Genomic DNA, 27,198 nt, shown 5'->3' with positions numbered 1-27,198 from the left:
AATATTCACATATTAATTGGGGACTTAGTTTGCATACATTTAAGGTATTAACAGCATGGTTGGCTTTAAATTAACATCAACTACTTGTTGATTTTTGTCATCTCTCTATTGCAGCCATTTGTAAGCTTCCAGAATACAGTCTTCCTTGGCCGCCATCCTCTCACTGACATCTCCAACATTCCAAAGGCTCCATTATAGCCCAGGCTACATCTTCATAGCTTCATGAAGGGCCTCTCAGGATCTCCTTGTAGGTTCTCCAACCCTGCCATGTGTTGCCTTGTCTCAGCAGCTCTCCAAAAACACAAAAGAAGACTCCACCAACTTCTTCAATCCTAGATCTTTCATCCCTCCAAAACCTGTAGGAGACAGAAGACAGAACCAAGTTTGCTGCTTGTTCAGGATGGAGCCTGGCCTCCTGGACCACACTCGCAGCATCTTCTGTAAGCCGAAAGCTTTCCAAGACCAGGAAAACCCCTTAGGCTCTTTCCTTTCACAGGAACCGTTGGTGGATGGGATCTTCCCCTCAGGACACGTTTCCTATTGTTCCATCACAGAGTGGGAGCTTCTCTTTAATAGCATTAATCTCCTTGGTAATTATAGCCTCTTTTTCAGCACAGGCTTTAGTGTAACCTTGGTGCCCATTTCCTCTCTAAACTGAACATTATTTTTGTAGACCTGGTTAACTATAGTGTGTATAATCAGCAGTAAGGATTCCACAGACTAGATATTACACTATTGAAATTTCTCCCACCAAGTGAATTAGTCCACTACTTTGTAATTCACCCAGACTCAGATTCTCTCAGAACACTGGCAGAATGAAGTTGGAGTCTTTGACAAAATACCGCATGGATGGCCCCTAGTGCAATAGGGTCCCATTTCCTTGGCACCATTGTTTGCATATCTCAGCTTTACTTCCCCCCAGGTTCTCAGTAGGCGGCCCATTAATCTCTTCTTACAGCATCCAATGGATTTTCTACCCCAAAGTTCCAAAATCTTCCATGTTCCTTTCACAAAACAAGGGCCTAAAAGCAGGCTTGAACAGTCAGGTTGACCACAGCAAAGGAACCCCTCCTCAGTACCAGGTTCTTAATGTCCCCTTTGTTTGCTGTGATAAAGAACCTTGGGAAAAGCAATTTAAGAATTTGGGTTTACAGCTCCGAGGGGTAAGAGACCACTGTGGTGAGGAAGGACAGGAACCAACAGTGGAGCATGCCGGCAGGAGCAGGAAAGTGCTTGATCCTGATGGCATCTGCCAAGAGAGAGCAGTAAGTGGACTGTAAAACCTGAAGCACATCCCCAGTGACTTACCTCCTCCCGCAAAGATGCACCTCTTGAAGGTCTGCAGCCTTCCCAAACAGAACCATCCGCAGGGGACCAAGTGCTCAAATGTACCAATTATAGGCAACATTTCATATTCCAACAAAAACAGTGTATCTGTCTCTCTTCTATTTCTCCTTTTGACTGGTTAAAAAATTCTAGGCGAAAGGTTTCTTTCAGCTCATTAAAGGTATCTTTCTATTGTTTTCTGATTTGCCCCATACTCGATAAGAATTCTGTCACTCCTAACACTGGTCTTCTGTACGTATGTATGTATGATCTTTCTGATGTTAAGGTTTTCTTATTTGTGGTTTTCAATCATTTGCTTCACCCCAATTTCACATTTTATCTCCTAGATTAATTGAATTTCTTGAAACTTTGGGTTTCTGATTTTCATCTAATTTGAAAGTTTTTTTAAATCAGTATTTCTTCAACTATTTCAGCCCTTGCTCCTTTTTCAATTAATTGAATGTATATTAGAAAATTTAATGGTGTGTAATAAACCACTGGTGATCAGTTATTTTCTTCAGAATATTTCTCTCAGCTGCCACATTAGGTGTTTTGTCTTCAACTGTACTGATCGCTTATTGTTTAATGGTCAATTTACTATATTAGTTGGGGTTCTGTGGAGTAACAGAACTGATAATAAATAATATATTTATTACTAAGGGGCTTTTATTAGACAATACCCACCCAGGTATTCTACATAATGGAAGGTTGCGAACCCAGTGGCTGATCAGGCCATGAGGCTCAGTGCTTAAGGCTCAAAGAGCACCCGGAGAACCTCTGGCTATTGGTCCATTTTGTAGGAGGAAGAAGCTGGGTTCTGTTGGGAGAAAATAAAAAGAAGCAGCAACGAATCTGGAGAATACCATTCATCAACACCGTGGTTTACATGGAGGCAAGCAATTGTATTTGGTCTGCTGCCAGAAAGTTCTACCCATTCTGTGGAAGCGCCTTCCCTCACCTCACTTAATCTTTCCTGGAAATTCCTTCATGGACTACTCAAAGCCATGTCTCTTAGTTGATTTTAGATCTAATCAAGTTGGCCATCAAAATTAGCTATCACACCAGCTTATTTCATTTTAGTCACTGAATTTCCATATATTTGAGATCTTAAGAAGTTTACCGTTTGGCTGCGGTAAAATACTTAACATAACATTTGACTACAAGGAAGGAAGGTGTGATTTGGGTTTGTGATTTAAGAAGGCATAGAGTTTGCCATGGCAGGGTACCAAGCCATGGTGGCATCCCCGGGCAGCTGCTCACCTGGTGTGCAGTCAGAAAGCAGAGAGGGAACATTAGCATTCGACTTCCCTCCTCCCTTTGGTTTAGTCCCACACTCCAGCCCATAACATGGTGCTCCCTATTCAGGGTGTGGATGGCCTCCTTTCCTCAGTTACCCCTCTCTGGAAATTCCTTCACAGACACATGTGTTCCCTAGATAGATCTCAATTCAGTCAGGTTGGCAAAAATCAGCCACCACAAGTAGCATTTCCTTATTTTTATATGGCTTCCATTTCTCTCGTGACAGTGTCCAGGTTTCAAAGTTTTCTCAAACCTACAAAGAATATTTATTACAGTTAGGTTAGCGTTCTTGTATTCCAGAGCTATCATTCCTGTATATTTGCATTCATTAACCTTTTTTTAGAAAAACATTTTTAGGAGGACATTGGGGTTTTATGTTGTTGTCAACTTTCTTTTACTCCTCTGAATAATTCGGTTGTGTTGTTAGGTACAACTGAGGAATTTGAGGCCAATTGGACCATTCCAATGCCTGCTTTTAAACTGTTAGGACAAATCCAGTCTGTCTTTGGGTCAATTTTGCCCTACTTCTTAGGATTCTATTCAATTCCACTCAGGCTGCTATGAACATAAGCTATTTCCAGCCATGGGTGAAGTCTGGGAATTGGCCTGCATACTGATTTCCAGTGGTTTCTGAACCCAGTCTCAGGTACTTTCCTCTCATGCCTGTGCAGACTAATAACCCATGAAAGACTCAGAGTGTCCTGAACGTCCCCACAGCCCCCGTCAGAGCCAGTCTCCTCTCTCAGGCTTAGCCTCACAAATCCCAGCCCTGTATTCCAGACTCAAAATCCTTTCTCAGTGGGACAGCCCAAGGCTTGTCTTTTCCTTCCACACTGGAAATCTGGAAAGTATATCCAGGCTCACAACATCAGTATATTGAAATCTTGAGGTCTTCCTTCCCTCCTACCTTGCTCCCTCAGTCTTTTGCTTCCTCCCTCCCTTTCATCCCCCTCCCCCTTTCTTTCTGTTTTCTTTAGGGATTCTCTACTCTGGTTGCTTGTCTTCCAAATACCAATTTATTTTATTTCATATATTTTATCTAGTTTCTTAGTTTTTAACTGAAGGTAAAATGTGGTACTCTATACACTGTCTGGAGCATCAGAGTCTCTATCAGTCCTGATACATACCTCTTTTACTAAGAACAAGACAGAATGCTTCTCTTCAAGGTGTAAGGCAGCCTTCTGGTTTCTGCCCCTCTGTGAAAGTGTTCATGTCCTCCACACATTATTATTGTTGTTGATTTTTTTCTCATTTTCAATAACATTTAATTCTAGAATTCTGCTTCACTAATTCTTTATAGTTCAAAAAATAGTTTTTCTTATTCATTGATATTTCAATAGATTTTCCTAAAATAACTGTCTTCTCATGTCTTAAAGATTCTTTCTCTTACTTTTATATTTGTGTGAATCTCTGCTTCTTGTATACATATAAAAATAAACATGTTTAAATATCTAAACCCCACATAAATTTACTCAAGAATGAAAAATGAGCAAAGCAAGCAGACTACACTGTTTGTTCTTAAAATTCTTCTTATGATATGTACACACAAACACACATGCACACATACATACATACACACATATATATACACACACACATATATACACATATATACACACACACATATATATTCATACACACACATATACACACACACATATATACATAGACACATATCTATATGTACATACATACACAAGCATATATACATACACACACACACACACATACACACACACACGTGAGCTTATAGACATAACTTAGTGAGGAGAGACCAAGCCAAAATTATAATACAAATTAAGATTGTTCCTGAAATTCTTCTTCCCGGAAAATCATGAAGCTCAGCAAAATGCTGAGCAAAACTAAAAATCTAAATATGTTGGGAGAAAGCAAGCAAGAAAAATTTTCCAAGGTCAGTTGAAAACAAAAGGTGGAAAAGGGAAGAAATTAGCCACAGAGGTGGGCACCATGGCTCCACCTGCAGACAAGCCCCACCTACATTCTGTGTCCATTCGGAGAGAGTGGGTCCTAAGAAACGAAGTCTAGATTGGCAGAACCCTGGGGGATCTGGTCACCGAGACCTGAGGCAAGCGCAGTGCTGCCTCGAGTAGACAAGGATTAGGTCCCCTAGGTTAGCTAATTTATTAGTATTTCCATGGATACTGACTCGGTCTTAAGCTCATTGCTGTCACGTTTAATTGAGGGAGCCCAAAGATTTAACCGAAAGGGCATGAGGATTCATTAACAGGTTTAACTGCTATTCGGCATTTGTGTAAAATCCTGCTCTTGCCTAGTGCTTGCTCTGGTTCCCACCCAGAGATAGCCGAACAAGTTTCCACTTTCCCTGACCTCCTGGCTCCAGGAAAGCCAATGTGCGCTCTCCTAAGCAGACCATGGAAGACCTGGGGCTTTTGGTCCTATCAAGTCACACTTGCTGACCCTTCCCTGAACAGACAGCAGAAGCTCCTTGATGACATTTTCTGAGCATTCTGGGTCATCCTTTGAGCCTTATGTTGGTACCAAATGAGATCCTTCTGTCTCACTTGTGTCTTCCTGTCTTAACTCTACTGGAACTCCATTATTAGGCCACCTACTTTTCCCCATTAATAGTCCATCACTCACCTGTTTATTGAACAGAAGCCTTCAGGTTTTTGGATTAATCAAGTAGATAAATATGTCTTTAATCAAAAGGGGAAAGGAATAATAATCACCAATAGTATATCAGAAAGAAGTTATAAATTGCCAAGAATAACTAATAAATGAAGAGAAAGCCCATTACACATTTGAAAAAAAAAGACAGTGACATTCCATGCCTGTGCCTCAACTTTTGGGAGCCCAAGGCAGGAAGACTGAGTCTAGGAGTTCGAGACCAACCTAGACAACATAGCAAAATGCTATCCAAAAAAAAAAAAAAAAAAAGCGTCCTTTTTAACAAAGAAGTGACTACAATAAACATAATTGTAAAAATTAGTTGAAATGGCTAGAATAAAACCAAGAACTTCAATTAATTTTCAGTGTGAGCAGATTTTTGTTCATAAAGACATGTATTCTTCCTTTGGTACTGAAAAGAAGCCTGAACTCTATGCTTGCATTGATTACCTTTTTCATCGTGGATGCAGCCCACCATGGTCGAGCCAGCATGTCGGAGTAGATGACAGTACAGTGTGTGAAACCGAGACTCCTGTATCACAGTTACAGACAAAATGCGGACACATTTGGAGACGAGGCACTCTCCACTCCAACCTTAACACTGTTGTTGATAAAACAGGTACTTCCCATAAAGGGGATTTTAAAAAGAGCTGCGTGGTGGTTAGTGTTGATTATCAACATGACACAGTCTATGGAAAGAGAATCTCCAGGAGGTATTGTTTAGGTTGGATTGGGTTATAAGGATGTCTGTGGGGGATTATCTTATTTGGGACAACTGAGGTAGGAAGACCCCACTAGTTAGATACAGGCAGCAAGACTTCATGGTTTGAGCCCTGGTGGGAACAAAAAGGCAAGAGCAAGCCAAACGCAGCATGCATTCACTCTCTGCTCTCAGGTTCTCATTATGGGTGCGATGTGACCAGAGCCCTTAAGCTCCTGCCACTGTGACATCCCCTCTCTCCAAAACTGGAACCTTGATACATAAGCCACAATACAGCCTTTCTCCTCTAAATTGCTTTTGCCAGAGTATTTTGTCACAGCAAATGGAAAGGAAACAAGGCAGGATTAGGGCAAAACAGGACAAACTAACAATAGATAATCATACAAAAAAATAAACAGTAAAGGAGGTGACAGTTCTCAAGTGATGGGATACAAATTGCCAGTAAGTATATGGAAAAACTGTTCAACCTCACCAGCTATCAGAGAAGCACACATAAATACTACGGTGAGATTCGATCTCACCCTGGTTGAATGTCATTCATTAAGAAAACAAACAACAGCAAACAGTGGACAGACAGAGGACCTTTCGTACTCTGCTGGTGGGAATGGAAACTCGTTTAGCCACTATGGAAATCCTGGAGGTTTTCTCAAGGAGGTTTCTCAAGAAACTAAAAATAGATGTTCCATTAGGCCCAGTTACACCATTCCTGGGAATTTACTCCAAAGACTCTACGTTAACATATCACAGAAGAGCTTGCACATCAATAGTTATTACAACACTATTCATAGTAGCTAAATTATGAACCCACTCACACAAGAGATCTGACCACATTAACAGATAAGGAAGATAGGGCATATACACAACAGAGTCTTTTCATCTATAAAGAAGAATGAAGTTACACCATTCACAGGAAAATGGTTGTAACTTGACATAATCATAGCCAAGCTCAAACACTCTCATTTGTGGACCCCAGATTTTACACTGGCACATAAAACCACGTCTGGATACATGACATGGAATTGGAAGTAAAAATTATCTAGAGGGATACAGGAAACTAGTGAGGATGGAGGTGAGAAAGGGGGGGAAAAGACCATGGGGAATTTTTCAATGCACAATATATAGTTGTACAGAAATGTAAAATTAAATTTAAAAGAATCTCAGAGTAGCACACAAGATAAAGAGAATATATGATGATCCGGGTCACATGTCATAAAAGTCATACCTTCAAACAAGATGACATTTATAGATCTTTTTATATAGTATATAACTTTATATTATATATATACAAATAAGATAAATTTTTAGAGGTGTAAAAACAATATAATTAAGGTTAGGAATTTTGTTTTCTTTTGTTTTATTGATTTTTTATTGGATATTTTTATTTACATTTCAAATATTATCCTCTTTCTGGGTTTCCTGTCCATAAACACCCTATCCCACCCCCTCTCCCTTCTTCTATGAGGGTGTTCCCCCTCCCAAACCACCCACCTCTTCCCACCTCCCTGCCCTGACATTCCCCTACACTGGGGGCCCAGCCTTGGCAGGACCAAGGGCTTCTTCTCTGGTGCCCAACAAGGTCATCCTCTGCTACATAAGCAGCTGGAGCTATGGGTCTGTCCATGTGTACTCTTTGGGTGGTGCTTTAGTCTCTGGGAGCTCTCGTTGGTTGGTATTGTTGTTCTTATGGGGTTGCAAGCCCCTTCAATCCTTCAATCCTTTCTCTAACTCCTCCAATGGGGACCCCATTCTCAGTTCAATGGTTGGCTGCTATCATTCCCCTCTGTATTTGTCATGTTCTGGCAGAGCCTCTCAGGAGAGAGCTATATCTGGCTCCTGTCAGCATGCACTTCTTAGCATCAACAATATTGTCAAGGTTTGGTGGCTGTATGTGTGTATATATATAGATATATATATATATATATATATATATATATATATATATAAGCTGGATTCCCAGGTAGCATAGTCTCTGAATGGCCTTTCCTTCAGTCTCTGCTCCAAATTTTGTCTCCATATTTCTTCCTATGAATATTTTTGTTCCCTCTTTTAAGAAGGACTGAAGCATCCATACTTTGGTTGTCCTTCTTGAGCTTCATGTGGTCTGTGGATTGTATCTTGGGTAATTTGAGCTTTTGGGCTAATATCCACTTATCAGTGAATGCATACCTTGTGTGTTTTACTGTGGTTCGGTTACCTCGCCCAGGATGATGTTTTCTAGTTCAATCCATTTGCCTATGAATTTCATGAAGTCATTGCTTTTGATAGCTGAGTAGTACTCCATTGTGTAGATGTACCACATTTTCTGTATCCAATCCTCTGTTGAGGGACATCTGGGTTCTTTCCAGCTTCTGGCTATTATAAATAAGGCAGCTATGAACATAGTGGAGCATGTGTCCTTGTTATATGTTGGGGCATCATTTGGGTATGCACCCAGGAGAGGTATAGCTGGGTCCTCAGGTAATACTACATTCAATTTTCTAAGGAATCTCCAGACTTATTTCCAGAATGGTTGTACCAGCTTGCAATCCCACCAACAACAGATGAGTGTTCCTCTTTCTCCACATCCTTGCCAGCATCTGCTGTCACCTGAGTTTTTTATCTTAGTCATTCTGACTGGTGTGAGGTAGAATCTCAGGGTTGTTTTGATTTGCATTTCCCTGATGACTAAGGATATTGAGCATTTCTTTAGGTACTTCTCAGCCATTCAATATTCCTCTGTTGAGAATTCTTTGTTTAGCTCTGAACCATATTTTTTAATAGTGTTATTTGTCTCCCTGCAGTCTAACTTTGTGAGTTCTTTGTATATATTTGATATTAGACCTCTATCAGATGTAGGATTGGTAAAGATCTTTTTCCAGTCTGTTGGTTGTCATTTTGTCCTAAAAGCAGTGTCCTTTGCCTTACAGAAGCATTGCAATTTTATGAAGTCCCATTTGTCAAATATTGATCTTAGAGCATAAGCCATTAGTGTTCTGTTCAGGAAATTTTCTCCAGTGCCCATGTGTTCGAGATTCTTCCCCACTTTTTCTTCTATTAGTTTGAGTGTATCTGGTTTGATGTGGAGGTTCTTAATTCACTTGGACTTGAGCTTTGTACATGGTGGTAAGAATGGATCGATTTGCATTCTTCTACATGCAGACCTCCAGTTGAACCAGCACCATTTGTTGAAAATACTATTTTTTTTTCCACTGGGTGGTTTTTAGCTCCTTTGTCAATGATCAGGTGACCATAGGTGTGTGGGTTCATTTCTGAGTCTTCAATTCTATTCCATTGATCTTCCTGCCTCTCTCTGTACCTCTGTACCAATACTATACAGTTTGTTTTGGGGTTTTTTTTTTTTTTTTTTTAATCACTATTGCTCTGTAATACAGCTTGAGGTCAGGGATGGGGATTCCTCCAGACATTCTTGTATTGTTGAGGATAGTTTTTGCTATCCTGTGTTTTTTGCAATTCCAAATGAATTTGCAAATTGCTCTTTCTAACTCTATTATGAATTCAGTTGGAATTTTGATGGGATTGCATTGAATCTGTAGATTGCTTTTAAAAAGCTAGCCAATTTTACTGTATTATTCCTGCCAATCCATGAGCATAGGAGGTCTTCCCATCTTCTGAGATCTTCTTCAATTTCTTTCTTCAGCAACTTCTTTCTTCAGAGACTTGAAGTTCTTGTCATACAGATCTTCCACTTGCTTGGTTAGAATCACATCGAGGTATTTTTTTATTATTTGGGACTATTGTGAAGGATGTCATTTCCCTGATTTCTTTCTCAGCCTCTTTATCTTTTGAGTAGAGGAAGGCTCCTGATTTGTTTGAGTTAATTTTACAGCCAGCCACTATGCTGATGTTATCTGGCTTAGTAGTTCTCTGGTGGAATTTTTGAGGTCAATTATGTATTATCATATCATCTGCAAACAGTGACATTTTTGACTTCTTCCTTTCCAATTTGTATCCCTTTGACCTCCTTTTGTTGTCTGATTGCTCTGGCTAGGGCTTTGAGTACTATATTGAATAGGTAGGGAGAAAGTAGCAGCCTTGTCTAGTCCCTGATTTTAGTGGGATTGCTTCAAGTTTCTTTTTATTTAGTTTGATGTTGGCTACAGATTTGCTATGTGTTGCTTTTACTATGTTTGGGCATGGGCCTTGAATTCCTGATCTTTCCAAGACTTTTAGCATGAAGGGGTGTTGAATTTTATCAAATGCTTTCACAGCATCTAATTGGAGTTTGTTTATATAATGGATTGCATTGATGGATTTCTGTATATTGAACCATCCCTGCATCCCTGGGATGAAGCCTACTTGATCATGATGGATGATCGTTTTGATTTGTTCTTGGATTTGGTTTAGGAGAATTTTATTGAGTATTTTTGCATTGATATTCATAAGGGAAATTGGTTTGAAATTCTCTTTCTCTGTTGGGTCTTTGTGTGATTTAGATATAAACATAATTGTGGCTTCATAGAAGAATTGGGTAGTGTTCCTTTTGTTTCTATTGTGTGGAATAGTTTGGACAGTATTGGTATGAGGTCTTCTATGAAGATCTGATAGAATTCTGCACTAAAACCATCCGGTCCTGGGCTTTATCTTTTAGTTGGGAGACTTTTAATGACTGCTTCTATTTCTTTAGGAGTTATGGGACTGTTTAGATGGTTTATCTGATCTTGACTTAACTTTGGTAACACTGGAAAATCTGGATGAAATAGTTGGGAAATTTTAAAGTGTTTATTTTTAGCTTGGGTTATAGTTCAGTTGTAGAGTACATACCTAACATGAATGATGCCCTGAACTTGATCCCTGGTACCACAAATTAATAAATCACTCAATGCAATATTTCTAATATGGGCCAATAGGAATCATTAGAAATAAGAGAAAAATAAATAGTGTAATGAACAAAGTCATAACACTGTAAGTAGAGATGCTTCAAATTGCTAACAACCTTTTTCTTTTTTCCCTTTAGATCTAGGGAACATTTACAAAATCAATTATGTACTGGCTGAAAAAAAAAAAACAGCCAATAGCAAAATTAGAGATTTTTCCCAGCCACTTTAATCCAATAAAATTTAACAAATTATCATAGTCAAGAAATTCTAGCTACATAGAAACTAAGTGATCCTTAGAAATGAAAGTGGCCATGAAATGTGTGAAGAGTCCATGTGACATGGACACAGTCCTCTGTGGGGAGGCCCCCTGCACTTCTGTCTTTCATGTTAGGCAAAGCAGTTACACTTCTCTGATATTGCCCTTGTGTACCCAGGGTTGACAGTTGACTGTTTATTTGAATTACTGATTCATTCTTTAGAAAGTAAACCAATAACTGAACAACAAATTAAAATGCCCAATTTAAGGAAGTCAAATCGAGAGAGTTTTTATTTTCAAATACGTAGTTTAATATTGTTTTGTGCATTAAGGGAGTCACACACATTCACACTACAGTTACTTATCTGAGCCATTTTGAATACAGCAGGACACAGCTTGCCACAACAACATTAACTATTATTGTTCTTATTTGTGATTTCCTGCTTGCCCAGCTTAGTAGAAAATAGTTCCCTGCCACTCGAGCTGTGGGCTCATTCACTTGGAGGGTGACTTTCCCTCCACAGACACCCAGATCTCACTCTTCTCAAAGGCTCTGGCAGCTGGGACTTGGGCGTCACTTCCTGATGCTGGAGAGCGAAAAGCAATCGGCACCTCCACGCAGTGTGTGCCTGCAGATCTACAGTGCCCTCAGCAGGGTCACACAGGACCCTTCCTACTGTCCAATGGGGTGCAGAAATGATGCCTTTCTATCTCAGGTTCAAACGTCTCTTCCAAATTCCCAGACAATATTATTAATATACTTGCCTCAAATGGGGGAAGCTGATTATAAGCAAGGAAAGCAATAATAGTGGTAAGTTATAAGAAACATGGAAGAAACAGGATAGACCAATCAGAATCCAGCCAGGAAAACAGTGGTCCAATAAGCAGCCAACCAGAGTCTAAAGTGGGGAACGAGCTACAGCAAAGTCAGAAATATTTGTGGAGAAACCAGGTGATGAGGAGGCTTCCTGGAGACACAGCCATGGCTGCTTCAGAATAAAGGAAAGAAATGGAACCATAGAAGCCCAGAAGCCAATGTCACTCTGAAGATGCTAGAAAATGTGGAGTAGTTGAGGTCATTTCTGATGCCACCCAAAAGGGGACATCTTGTTCGAGTTCCCTCTATTTCCCTCCCCATCAACCCCTTGAAACTCTGTGCCTCGGGATAATAGATCTATCACTGGCCAAACCGGAAGCCAAGCGGCAGAGAAAATGCTGAAGTATTAATGCATGGATCTGTCCCTTCAGTGCAGAGTAAAGCAGAGGAAGGTGGGGTCAGGGTCTGAAATGAAACAGACAAGATCCAGCTCAGTCCGAGACCGGGGATGGGTGGGGAACTTTTCAGAAGGGATGATTAGGAAAGATCTGTTAGAAGACGTCAGTCGAGCAGACACCTGAATGGAATGAAGAACTGAGTCACTGGATAGCTGAGGAACCAGGGCAGAGGGAAGAGGAAGCACAACACCTTGAGAAGGAGACTGGCTGGGCCTGCTCAAGGAGGAGCCCTGGAGGCCGGGTGGGTTGAGCTGAGTGTACAGCAGGAAACAGCACTGAAGTTCAGAAAGATGGGACGGACCAGACAGAGGTGAGGGCCTGCTAATACACACACTCAGAAACCTTAAGTTTAAGCTAAAGGCAATGAGAAATCACAGGCTTTTCTTTGTGATCAAGTAGTGGAAAGTGAGTATTTTCCATTCATTTTGAAGATACAAGTATCTTTTCCCCATTGAGCACGCCCATGTTCTATGAGTGTCGGTAATCTTCTGCCTCCCATCCTGCCTCTTTGGAACCCTTCTGGTCCCATCACAGAGCCAAAGTGCGGGCCAACCCTCAAGCACGTGCTCATCTTCGGTGATGGGGAGACAGCTAACAGTTGATCCGTTCATCAGCCACTTCTTGTCAAGTCTATGCTGAATTCTTCTCACTAAATATAACTAAGTACCCTACATTAGCCTGGGGTCCAATCTTCCTTATGAAAAAAGTGAGGTCATTTTAAGAGGATGTTCCTTATAAATTGTAAAAAGTTTGAACAACAGTATCTGAGGCCCTTCCTTCTCAGCCCCTCCCTGGGAAGCTCTGTTACAATTCTGGCCCTCGGTGCCTCCCTCGGGATCACCTAATTGTCTAGTCCTATAGCTCTGCGCCCAGAAACATGGATCTCAGAGATCTCAATGCAGCTGGAAAGGGAGGGTGATTGAACTGTTGTGTAAGTGCCTGGGTTCCCTCCCAGGTGTCACCAGAGCTAGGGAGAGGTCAGGAATATTCTGAAGTGAGGAAACAAACCACAGAGGAGAATGAAGGAGTTTTCATCACGGTTACCTACCACAGCAAGCAGGGGTCATCCATCCTGTTTCTCTGCCAGAAGTTAACTGGAATGGAATCAGAGGCAGGGTTCATGTGTCACAGAATATTACATTTGTGGTTCTCATGCATGTTGATCAACATTAAAACTCACCTTCAAGACATATTTTTTAAAAAAAAAAAAGTGGCCCATGGGTCCCTGGTCCCCAGTATCTTCTCCTAAATGAAGTCTGTCACATCCACTGTTCCCAAGATCTTTTCTACAGATGAATGGAAATCCTGATTATCACCAGTGTTTGAAGAGAGGGCAGAAAAACAAAGAAGAAACAGCTAAAAGATGCCCTCAGAAAGAGCAAAACTTATACGGAGATAGAACGAAGCCCAGCCCAAGGTGTACACTGGTCCTAAAAAGAAAGGAAGAAAGGAAGAGAGGAAGAGAGGAAGAGAGGAAGGAAGGAAGGAAGGAAGGAAGAAAGAAAGAAAGAAAGGAAGAAAGAAAGAAAGAAAGAAAGAAAGAAAGAAAGAAAGAGGAAAGGAAAGGAAAGGAAAGGAAAGGAAAGGAAAGGGAAAGGAAAGGAAAGGAAAGGAAAGGAAAGGAAAGGAAAGGAAAAGAAAGGAAGACCAAAAGATTCCAAATCAGACTGCCACTTCATCCAATACCAAAACTAGAAACTAGGAAACAATGAAGCCTTTTCTTCAAAGTGTTTGGGGAAAGGTGATCCCCAACCTGAAGTAGGCAGCAGGCCTGAGGGTCATCCGGCTATACAGGAACCCACCATGGGTCAGACACAGCGATCCCTACTTCCCACAGAGCATGGGGGCTGAATCACTGATCCCTATACAGATAGCACAGTCAACAGAAACCAGGCCAGTATTAGCAAAAGGAACAAGATGTTAAGCAGGGAAAAAAATACCAGATGCGCTATATGACTCAACCGTGGCCAAAGACCTCATTCCCAGCAACTAGCAGTGACTTTTGACCCAGGTTGAACCATGAAACAGTTCTCTCAGGAACATGGGTGGGACTGATGTGAAGGTGTCTAACACGACTGATTTTCATCTTCCGGGAAAACAGGAAGTTGGAAAATAATGTCTGAAAGAAGATCTGTGGGGGTTTTCTCTGTGGTTTTTATATGAATTTTGGGAGTTTTTCCCTAGTTCTAAAAACAATGTCACTGGAATTTCTATGGAAATTATATTGCATTTGAAGATTGCTTTTTACAGCATTTACAGCATTAAATCTGCCAATCCAGGAGCATTGAAGCTTTAAATTATCTGGTGTCTTCTTCATTTCTTTTTTCAATATCTTAAATTCCCCTTATGGAGATCTTTCAGTTCGTTGGTTATGTTTATTCCTAGATATTTTAATTCTTTTGAGGCTACTGGGAATGGGCTAGTTTTTCCTACTTCCTCTCTCAACAAACACTGGTTCTTAGATGTATATCCTGTATCCTACAGAGTTACAGAAAGTGTTTATGGGTGCTGAAATTTTCCTGTGGATTCCGCGGGCTCTCTTAAGTGCAGAATTATGTAAACAGTAAATAGTGATACTTGAACTTCTAGCTTTCTCTTGCCATATTGCTCTAGCTAAGACTTTCAGGTAAGAACTTTTCAATAGGGGCTGGGGACTTAGCTCAGTGGTAGAGCGCTTACCTAGGAAGCGCAAGGCCCTGGGTTCGGTCCCCAGCTCCGAAAAAAAGAACCAAAAAAAAAAAAGAACTTTTCAATAGAATGCAAGTAGCACAGAAAACAGTCCCGAGAACTGGTGACTGGGATTGCATGAGACTGAAAAGCTTCTCCCCAGCACAGGAAAGTACTGACCAAGTAAACAGCCTTCATGATGGGAGAAAACCTTTTCCGGCTTGGTCTCAGAAAACTGGCTAATGTCTTTACTGTGTAAAGAACTTAACTCCAAAGGAAAAACAAAATTAAAACCCTGCCAATCAATAAATGGGCAATACATTGAACAGATGGTTCTCAGAAGGAAGAGTAAAAAGAGCCACAAAGTATCTCTTAGTGTCTAACATTCTTAACCATAAATTAAATTACTTTACAATTCCATCTCACCTAAGTCAGAATGACTATTGTGGAAAAAGCAAATGGGGAGTCTGGGAAGATGACCTTGTGGGTCAAAGGCGTTTGACACCTGAGCTCGGTCCCTAGAATTCACATGATTTAGAAGGGGAGAATTGAACCCTGCAAGTTGCCCTGTCGCTTCTACATGTACACTGTGACTCATGCTAACCCGCACACGTGCACACACACTGCACACACTGTACTGGCCTGTTTTGTGTGTCGATTTATGCCAAATTGACACAAGCTAGTCATCAGTGAGGGAGGAGCCTCAGTTAAGAAAATGCCTCCATAGATCCAGCTGTAAGACATTTTCTTAATTAGTAATCAATGTGGGAAGACCCATCCCATCGTGGGTGGTGCCATCCCTGGGCTGGCGGTCTGGGTTCTATAAGAAAGCAGGCTGAATAAACCATAGGAAGCAAACCAGTAAGCAGCACTCCTCCATGGCCTCTGCGTCAGCTCCTGCCTCCAGGTTCTTGCCCCATTTGAGTTCCTGCCCTAATTTCCTTTGGTGATGAACAGAGATGTGGAAGTTTAAGCCAAACAAATGCTTTCCTCCTCAACTAACACACACACACACACACACACACACACACACACCAATGAACACTGGCTAAGATGTCGGGGATGGCATAATTTTTGTTGGTAGGCAGGAGTATAAACTGGTGTGACCTCTTTGGAAATCAATGTGAAAGTTTCACAGTAAAACTAAAAATACAACTGCTATATGACCCAATTATAGCACTCCTGGGTGTATGCTCAAAACTTTATAGGTTATTATAGAGATACTAATACATACATACTTATTGTTGCTCTATTCACACTGGCAAGGATATGGAATTAGTAACAATGCCCATCAACATGGATAAGTAATGAAATTATGATACACACACACAGACACACAAACACAATAGAATTATAGTCTATTGTAAAAAAAAAGGTAAATTATGGAATTTTTAGAAAAAAATGGATGCAAACATAAACTATCATATTGAATGAGGTAACTCCAGTTCAGAAAACCCAACAGCACATGCGTTCTCTCATGTGAGAAGCCCACCCATCTTTTAATCTTTATACATGTATGAGTGAATGCCTATAGAGGCTGGAAAACTACCAAGGGTCCCATGAAGAGGGGGAAAGGAGGCCTTGAGGGAGAGGTGATGAGATGATCGCAGACCACATGTGGCCCGGAGTGGAAGGTAGAATCCTGCAGGCAGGTGGACACATGTGGGGATGGAAGGCTGGGGGATGGGGAGAGGAGCCGACAGGGAGGGAATCATTCCAACGAGAAAACCACAAGGACATCTGTTGCTGTGTATGCTGATTACAAAATAAAATAAAACTAGGGCTGCTGAGATGGCCTGGTGGGTAAAGCTGCCTACTGCCAAGGCTGAAATTGGAACTGACCCCCAGGACCCACATGACTGAAAAAGAAGTAGCGCTGGGAAGTTGTTCTCAGACCCCACATGCACTTTGTGGCAGGAGATCATCACCACCCAATCACATGTGCATACTAACATAGGTGAAGAAAAGTTTGATTAAATTAAAAAAAATAGATGAATAAATACATTCTAAAGTTAGAATCCCATGTGCCCTGAAGAGCCGAAACGGTGGGAGAGTAGCGAAGTCTGTCTTAGGCAACCTTCTCAGAGGTGTTTCTGGAGACACAGTGCTATAGAGGCCATTGTCTTATTTTACCCCAATTACATCGGTGACTGGCTGGCTGGCTGGCTGGCTGGCTGGCTGGCTGGCTGGCTGGCTCTCTCTCTCTCTCTCTCTCTCTCTCTCTCTCTCTCTCTCTCTCTCTCTCTCTGTGTGTGTGTGTGTGTGTGTGTGTGTGTGTGTGTGTGTGCGTGTGCGTGTGCGTGTGTGTCTGAGAATCAATCATTGAAGAACAATGAACACAAATTCAGGGAAAAATTGGAGAGCATACCAAAGCAAGAAACTACTTAGCCAGAAAACATATTGGGAAAACAACCATATGAGGGGACGGTGCAGTTTAAAGCCCTTCCAAAGATCTCTTACCATCAGCAGGAAACTCCCTACAAAAATTGATCACTGCTCACCGCAGAGCAGGAACTGAGAAAAGAAGGTGGCATTGAGGTCAAAGCTGGGAGTCTGCAAACTTAGCTTTATTTTCCTGCCACCGCAAGGCTGTCCTTCTGGCTAGCTTGAGGGCCATGGAGCTGGAGGAACACAGAGCCAGCCCACAAGGAGCAAGAACAGCATATGTTGGCAGCTAGGCAGGCACCAGCCTTCCAAGTTTTCTTACTTACTCCTTCTTACACAAACAGTACTAACACCACCACTTCTGGGCAAGAGATAAGCTTCGGTTTGCTTAGCTGGGTTGCCCTTCCTTTCCTGTGCTTCTGGACAGCCTCCCTGAGCACTTTGGAATCCTGGCTTTGCGCTCTGCATTTGGTCCAGTTCATGCCTGCTGTATAATTAACTAGACAGCATCTTCCATGTAGGCCCTTCTTATTGTGTCTATTGCTCTCCAAATACAACTATCCACGAATTTCAACCAGAGAGATTTTGCCTGGTCTTCCTAGAGCTCCTGGACCCACTGTTTCAACAGTAGAAGGCACAAGCAGCTGTGCATTCATACAAGTTTTGTCCTGGCTTTGCTCATCACTGTGCCCAACTGCCTGGCTATCTCAGCCAAGGATGGGAAGGAGCAGTATGGTGAGTATAATTCCCTCACTTGCCCCTGTGTGCGCCTGCTTGTAAGACTTGTTGTATGGATGTGGATGAGATTGCTGCAACAGGGATGGGTATTTTAAAAAGTTCTCCCCTGAAAATGAGCTCACTTCATTTGTAAATGGCATAGTTAATTTAGACTATTAGTTTCAGAAATGCTAATAACATCAAATTAAGAGAACTAAATAGTGTCACTTGAGGACTACGTAGGCACTCAAAAACCTGGGGTGATATGCAGGGTGTACCTAAACTTATTCTGCTAAAATTACAATTAGGAACTGGAAAAAAGCTCCACCATTAATGACATGTGCTATTCTTGCGGAGGACCTGAGTTCCTGGTGCTCCTGGAACCCATTCTCTGCTCTCAGCACCTACTTACAACCACATCTAACTGCAGCTCCAGGAGACCCAATACCATTTTCTAGCCTTCTCATGTGACATCATACATGTGTATGTACACACACACACACACACACACACACACACACACACTCACAAATGAATGAATGAATGAATAAATAAATAAATAAAATTTGCTTTAGTTTATTTGTTTATCATTTAGAAACTGGCCCAGTTTTTTCTTTTACCAAATGGCAAAAATACTTCCTACCAAACTAATGGGAAAGTGGATAGTGGTAAGGATTTATATCTAAGATGGTCACAAGTGTGGGTTTGAAAATAAACATAAACCACTATAACCCACTAAGTTAATTCTGCTTGGGCAGAGACTATCTGAATGATCAAAAATGAAGAGTATTTCTGTTTGCTTGGACTACACATATATTAATAATTGTTGCACAGGTTAATTTCATCTTTGAGGTTAAACTGACCAACATTACCTGGAAACATTTTTGGAGGGGGACAGGTGAGGGAAGACAGTCTCATTTCGTCCAAGCTGGCCTCAAACCCATTATGTACCTGAGGATGATCCTGGACTCCTCATCCTCCTGCCTCCACTCCCCATGTGCTTAGAGTCTACATAGAAACCACAATGCTTAGTGCCCAATGCTCTATGGCAGTATCCAGGCATACATTTGGACACTTTCTGAGTGTCTATATTTTTGTTAAAAGTTAGTTTTGGTGACCACTAGCTTAGAAAGCCGAAGATAATTGACTTTTTAAATTTCAATTAAAATATAATTATACCATTCCCCCTCCTACTTAAAGAGCCCTCCCACTCCCTTCAAAATTCATGGGGATTCTTGTTCTTTTATCACTGTTGCTACATATGCATATAAATAAGAAATAAATGCAATCTGTTGAGTTAGTTCAATGTCACATATATATATTTTATATATGTCCATCATATATATATTGCATATATACATTTTGTGTGTATACACGCACACACACACATACACACACACATATATGTATGGACTGACAACTTGGTATTGGATAACTAATCAGAGGCTCATGCCTGGAAAGGCCAAACTGTCCGTCTCTCAGCCTTTGTTAATTGCTTATAGCTTTTCCTCTAGGGTGGGATCCATTGTGCTTTCCTCCCACCCATGCAGGGATATCAACTCTTATTGAAATTCACTTTTCATTTGTTGTGTAAGGTTGCTTTGCCTGTCTTAAAAATCAATATATTCATCATCTGGTGATCCCTAAAGTGTGGGTACATACCCATGTGCGCGTGCATACACATGCACTTGTGTGCATGTGCACCACACACACACACACATATGACATATATACTATATATGCATATATATATCAACTATTTATGCAAAAAAATCCTAAAATAGGATATTGGAGCTACCCATTAATGACTGCTTATCGCTGAATTGACTCATTAAATATGCCCTTCTCTACTCTCTCTTCTGTCTCAATCTGCTCAATTTATTCCCAGGACATAAGGAGCATGAATAAATTATGTAAAAATGTATTGGAAAATTTAATGCAACCCCGTTAATCATCTTGTGTCAGGCTAACAGTTTCATCAATTTCTGCATAGGCTTCTTTCAGTTGCATTTTCTACCTCCTGCCTCAGTTCACTTGTTCAAGTCTCCCTCCAGGATTTGTGAGTTACTGAGTCAGTTATGGGAAACAGAAAATTTCGTTTCTAGCTCTTTTCCAAAGCCCTGCATTATTCTGGAGAAGGCAAGGGGTGACATTAATGTTGACAGAAGAAATAGGAATCTGGAAAATGAGACCAAAGAAAATACCTACTCCTCCCAGATAGTAAAAATACTTCCCAGAGCGGAGGAAAGTAAGGCATTAATTAGCCTCTTCTGTCAAACTCAGGGAGTGTCAGAGCCTTGCTGATGGCCTGCCACTTGAGGTTGTATGCAGAGGTCATGTGTGGGCTGCTTCTGTTCCAAAGGAGTACATACCTAAGTCCCAAGAGCAGTATTCAAATAACAGAAACTGCCATGTGCAAGAGGTGCCTTGAACAAGATAGTGTGACCTGTTCACCATTATCTTTGTGCCCAGACACACGGGGAGCAGATGCCTACAACCCCACCTCAATGATCCCTGGTGTGGTTAAGGCCCTGGGTTAGTTCCCTGGGGCTGCTCTTTTAAAGAACCGCAAATAGATTGGCTCAAAACAGCCAGTTGTTCTTGTCTCTCCATTTTGGAGTCAAAAGTGGAAGGTCAAGGTGTCTTATTTACCACAGAAAGCTTAGTTTCCACTTTCATCTGCTAGGAACACTGGCAGTCTTTGATGTTCCTTGATTCGCAGATATATCTATCCATTGATGTCTGTCCCTATCAGCTTACGGCTATGTTCTCTCTTTGTGACCCACTGCTCCTTTTTAAAATAAGAACAATAGTCACAGGAAGTTAGGAGCCCAGGCCCCTCTACTAAGTATACATTCAATGATGTACTTCTAAGTAAGGTTATATTTTGTGTAATTGCATGTGGAGATTTCAACACATCTTCTAGGAGCCAACAATTCAACCCACAATAGGCCTCAACATCTCGACCTAATTCTAAAGTGACAATAAGACCCTAGATCTCCTGTGATGAACTTTCCTGCACACTGGTCAGGTTGGGACTGGAATGTCTTTAAGCTAATGGTCCGGCAAAGAATGCACTTCAGTTCATACCCTGAAAGCCAGGAGCTCTGTATTTTCATTCAGAGGCTTAATATGTATGCGCGGTGCTCAGCATTTGAAGTCTGCTGTGGATGATAGGCTGGCACTGCTCTGCACACGCTCCCTAGCCTCGTTCTGTTGTTTGTGTTAGCACAGTAGAAGTGCTGTCAAATTGAAAGTAAATGAATAATAAGAGTATCATGGAGGAGTCCAACAACAAACATATAATTTACTGGAAGCTTTTCAATAGAGCTTGAATTCACAAAAGAGATTGATTTTAAAAGGTGGGGTGTGTGTGTGTGTGTGTGTGTGTGTGTGTGTGTGTGTGTGTGTGTGTAACATCAGTCTAAGGTATCTAAAGCCCCTAATCTCTGCTCACAATATTTTTCTTCGTGTGTTTCCAAAATACTGATTAAAAAAAATGGTTGATTTGATTTCTGAACCTGATGCTATGAGGAAAGACAGCTCAGTTTCCCTCCTTTTTACAATTTTGAGACTTACTTTGCACATGATTTATTTGGTGTTATTTTCCTCCTTCAGAAAACAGATCACTGGGGAGCTGCAATCCCTCCAGAAATTCTATATGCAGGTACAACATTTAGAACTCATTTGATTAAAATCATTCCTTAGAACAGTGGCTTTTTGAAAAGGTTAATTTTCTTCTAATGTAGTCAGATTTCTAAATCAGAATACCAGTGCTCCTGTAGCTATATTTATTTCAGAAATGTCAACCAAAAATTCAGACACTCATAACCAACCGAGAAAATCATAGTTACAGAGCCCATATCACTCTTGAGCTTTAGCAAAAGGAAGACTTTGTGTATTATATAGAACCGCTTTTTAATGGGGCTTGGATTAACTGACATAATATATTTAGTGACCTTGTTTCATGGCTAAAAATAGGCAAACTTTCCCCTCTGCCTTTCTCATCTTTTTGAGGAAAAGCATAAGGATAAAGTCATGTGTTTGCATTGTTGGGTTTCAGTCCCCCACAGAGGTCATTTAAAGCTTTTTCCTAGAGCCCGAACTCACAAAAGAGATTTATTTTAGGAGTGTGTGTGTGTGTGTGTGTGTGTGTGTGTGTGTGTGTGTGTGTGTGTTCATACCAGTCTAAGGCACACAAAGCTCCGGACCCTTTGCACACGGAATGTGATCGCTTTGATGACCATGTAGAACTCCGGCTGCTGAAAGATAATTCAAGGCTATCAATCTGCTTTTAAAAGTCCACCTTTGTTGTTTTGTGTTGTTCAAATCATAAAACTTTCAAACAAAAAATATGGAAGTGCTGGTTCACCAGTAGATATGAGTTTACATTTTCATTTGTACCTAATCCACACCCGCCCTACTACTCCTACTGTCTGCAAGCTTGGAGGCATTATTTAGGACTCGAATATTTTGGAATCACAGAAAGCTAAGTGCAAGGTGTTCATTTATTCCGTCCTTTCTTTTAAAAAGGAATTCTTAAATCATCTTTAGTTATGGACATCAGAGGGTTTTCTGGGCCACTATGTATGTGTGTCTCTTGAGTGTGCAAAATTTGGTGAGGGGGCAGTCTCAGAAAGTACAGTTTGGGTATCTTTGCCTAATTCCCCACCTCCCAAATGTCGACTGGGCTAGGAATTAGTGTCAAAATATTCCACAAGCATTAGGTCTTCTAACAAACACTGGAAGCAAAGCCGGTGTTCAATCTTGATTTGATTCCATTTTGTTGAAAAATATAAAAAGAGTTGGAAGGGGAGATAACTGGTGATCGCAAGGGAGAAGAGAAGATTTTGTGCAAATGTAGAACATTTTCCACAAGACCTAAGTGATTGCATTAGTGTTTCTCACTATGGCCATCAAGCCCCTTATCACAGAGAATCAGAACCAAACTGGAAAAATTGGTCAAATCTAACTCTCGGCAGTGTTTGTGAACTGGATAAAGCACCTAAGTCATAAACCATAAAACCCCAATGAATATCTACATTACAAAGAAGGTGGTGGCACATAGTATATTATTCCTACAGTGAGGAGGAATCAAGACAATCTGTACTTAGGATTTTTTCCCTTTCTTTCTTTCTTTCTTTCTTTCTTTCTTTCTTTCTTTCTTTCTTTCTTTCTTTCTTTTCTTCTTCTTCTTCTTCTTCTTCTTCTTCTTCTTCTTCTTCTTCTTCTTCTTCTTCTTCTTCTTCTTCTTCTTCTTCTTGTTCCAAACCACCATCACACTTTTCTAAAAGAAGAATGCTAGCCATAACCAGATAAGCACGTTGAAAGTAAGATTGTTGGGGCTGGTAGGATTGTTCAGTGTGAAAAAAAGCCACTAAAACAACAGCCTGATGACCTGAGTTCAGGCCCAGGATCTACTTTAAAGGTGGGGAAAGGGAGCCAGTTCCATTGAGCTGTACTTCATGCATGCCCACACATATACACGCAACATACAATACTAATCAACAACAAATTAAATGGGATTCGGAAGATAGATTTTTAAACTTGAGCTAGTACTGGCCATGTATTTAATAAATGAACATGTAATATAAGAGCACCTATTAAAATTCTAATTTTGGATACACCTAGATGAAAAGAGAAACCTGTATTCAGAACACTTGAAATTTAGGAGTTAGGTACAGGTAACTACAACATGGGTAAACCCTGAAGGCCAACAGGAGCGAAATGATTAACATAAATAATAATGCATACTGTATCCTTGCAAACATGTGAAGTGTCCACAGAGGAAGATTTGTAAACTGGAAAGCAGACTACTGACGCAAGTGACAGAGGCAGAGAAGAATGGCAGAGGCCAGCTAATGCTCTGGCTACGTTTGGGGATGAGAAAATGAAGTATGGTGATTGCAAACTGAGACGAATGCTTTTCAAATACTGAACTGGACAATTAAGCAAATAAACGTAAGCAGATAAATTCAACCCCCAAAAATTATGCTAAAAGTTAGTAATGATAAGCACGCTCTCAGAATGGTAAAATAAAACAATTTTTAAAAGATTTAAAGGCATGCTTATCCTGCGTTGAACGTGCTGAGAAAAAGAGGGTGCACTGATGAAACAAATTACATACGTGAAGTGAGAACGCTATTTGATCAGTAGCTAGGGATCCCAGAATGCTTCCCTGTGGTTTATTCAAACCTGAATTCTCCACAATGATGTCATGCAATGTTGCAGAAATACACTGACTGTGGAGTTTGCCAAGTAAAACTAGAAGGTTTGAATCCATTCCACCGTCTCCCACCAACCCCAAAAGGAGAGTTAAATGTTTCCAAAAGCTTAGTTACACAGACAGAGAAAAGACAAGCTTGGTGACGGAATGATGCCAGCAACTCGCAGGACTGACTAGTGACAACAGCCAGCCAGAAGCTAAGGAAACAGGTTCAAATTATTGATGAACAACCATTCTAAAATAGAGCCCTACAGCCATCCAAGACTCCACTGAAGTTTGAAGCTAAAAAAAGATGTCTCAAAGTGTATTCTCATGAGTCCCTTCCCAGGAAGCTAGAAAAGGATGTCCTCAAAATAACAAAAAAACAAAAATAAATGAGTAGCCAAGAAAGAGGAAAACATGAGGCCCAGTTTCAGGGAAGATAACGGATTTCCCATGATGATAACCGGTCAGGAAACTCAGCTGCCCGCCGAGATGGGAAGATAAGAATGGAGGTCAGGGAGCCTCTGGGAGTGGAGGCGTGGTCAGGATCCACCTAAAGTTTATTTAGTTGTGCATCCATACTGAGAAGCTTTATGCCGATTTTTTTTAATTAAAAGCTGAAACACTAACATTTTTTTAGAATGAGAAATTATTAACTACTAAACTAACAGTTGCATGTGAAAGGAATTACAAATCTAATACAATAAATTATAGTGAACAGTATTAATAAGAATGTAGCAATATAAACTCAGAGCATTTACTCAAAAATGCAATATAATTATCATGTGTATTTTTTGGAGAATTTCATACATTAGTATGGTATTTAGTTTTCCTCTCCTACATTTTCCCTTTCCTCTCCTCCCTTTGACTCCTCCATGTCCCCCCCAACACTCTTTCTTAAATTCAATGGTCTTGTATTCTTAATTATAATTGTTGTATATGTATATAGTCATATATATGCACTATATTGTTATATATAACCAATATAAAGGAGCAACAATATATAATCCATATATGAATATATACACATATCTAATTTTATAAACACAGCATGCTGAGATCATTTGGTGTGGCTTATACTTGTATAGGGCTGACCTCTTGGGACTAGCTTGCCTACCAGGGACTCTTCCCTGGGGAAGACTGATTCTTTTTCTCTCATTAATTGTCTGCAGATCTTTTTCTAGGGGTGAAACCTTATGAGAGTTCCCCTTTTAGGTTGGCCCATCATCTGGTGTTGTCATTATACAGACTTCCTGGGTACAGCTTCCCTGACTTATATAGAAGATATTATCTTGAAGCAGACACAATCTGGAACCCTCTCCTACTTCTAAAGAGGACACAGGGCATAGTATGCTATGCAGTCCTCTGTCTTAATTCAGAAAAGAACGGACCACATCCAGAAGGAAACAGATGGTATGCAGCATCTCTATGTCATAACTGTTACACTATGGGTCATGTCCGTTACACTGTCGATATCCCAGCCACCAATTAAATGATATCTTTCTTAGCAAGTCTACTTCCTTAGCCTACATTCTCTGGCACTGGAAATGACATCACATTTTCAGGGACAGAGAGTAAATTGACTTAACCAGGGTTGAAGTTCATATACTGGGCAGTGGTAGATCAGTGCAACAGAAACAATTAACACAGAATCTTGGATCTAGTTGCAGAATTGGAGTCTGATTCATTGATAATAGGAACACTTTCTGAATGGAGACGAAAGGAGCTTAAGAAGCAATATGCAGGACTATTGTTGAGGATTCCTGAGTGCAGGAATTCCTTTGTCATAAACAGAAGACACTATCACCCCACCCTGAGCCTCTGGCTCTGCCAGTCCTTCCTTCCTCTCTCCATGGTGCACCCTGAGCCTCTCCAGCAAGGACGCTCTGACATTCTAGCCCTCAAGTCCTCCAGGCATTTAGTCAATGATAGTAGAAATGCAACACAGACAGAAAAAGATAAAAGAGGAATGGAAACTTGGTGAATTACTACATATAAAACTGAAGAGAAGGGAAAATACTAACAATAGTAGCATCTTTTCAATGTTTCTCATGGTGCCAGGATATGTGTTAAGTCCTTTCCACACAAATTGTACCTATTAAATCCACTGAGGTAGACTTTATTATCAATCCTGCCATCCCCTTCCTAACTGAGAAAACTAAGGCTTCCACTACAAATAAAAGATTAGATCCAAGATTTAAACCCAACTGATCTGTTCCATAGAATGTAAAACCATGGGGAGATTGGATTTCCAAGAGGAATAGTAGTCTATGTATACAGAAAAGGTTTTATGTGATGTGATGGCTAATGTTGGTTGTCAACTTGACTACATCTGGAATCAGCTAAAGCACAAGTAGGTGGCATGCATGCCTCTGAGGGACTTCCTTGATTGGATCATTTGAAAGACCAGTCCTATATCTGTACTACACCTTTTGGGGCAGCCCACATAAAAGGACATGGAAGAAGGAAGCTTTTTGCCTGCTTGACTACTTTATTCTCACCTGCAAGTTAAACTATCTTAAGACTAAGGCATTAGAGCCTTCTTCTTTGGGATTTCAATATAGCCTGGATGCCAGCAGCTCTCTAGGAATCCTCTGGGACTCCACCACCAGATTGGACCTGCTGACGTATCCAGCTTAGAAGACTGGACATCTACAAGATTCTTGTCCTTTCTAACTGGAGACAGCCATTGTTGGACTACCAGAACCATACATAGCCTATAAGCCAGTATACTAAATCTTACATGCATAATTATGTTATATTGGATTTACACACACACACACACACACACACACACACACACACACACACACATAGAGAGAGGGGGGTCATATTTACATTCTAAGAGGTTTATTCTTTTAGACAACCCCAGATAATA

Source organism: Rattus rattus, chromosome 5 (genome assembly GCF_011064425.1).
Source record: "Rattus rattus isolate New Zealand chromosome 5, Rrattus_CSIRO_v1, whole genome shotgun sequence".
In the NCBI taxonomy this organism is placed as follows: Eukaryota; Metazoa; Chordata; class Mammalia; order Rodentia; family Muridae; genus Rattus; species Rattus rattus.
The sequence above is the reverse complement of the archived record's forward strand: the minus strand, read 5'-3'. Positions refer to the sequence as shown.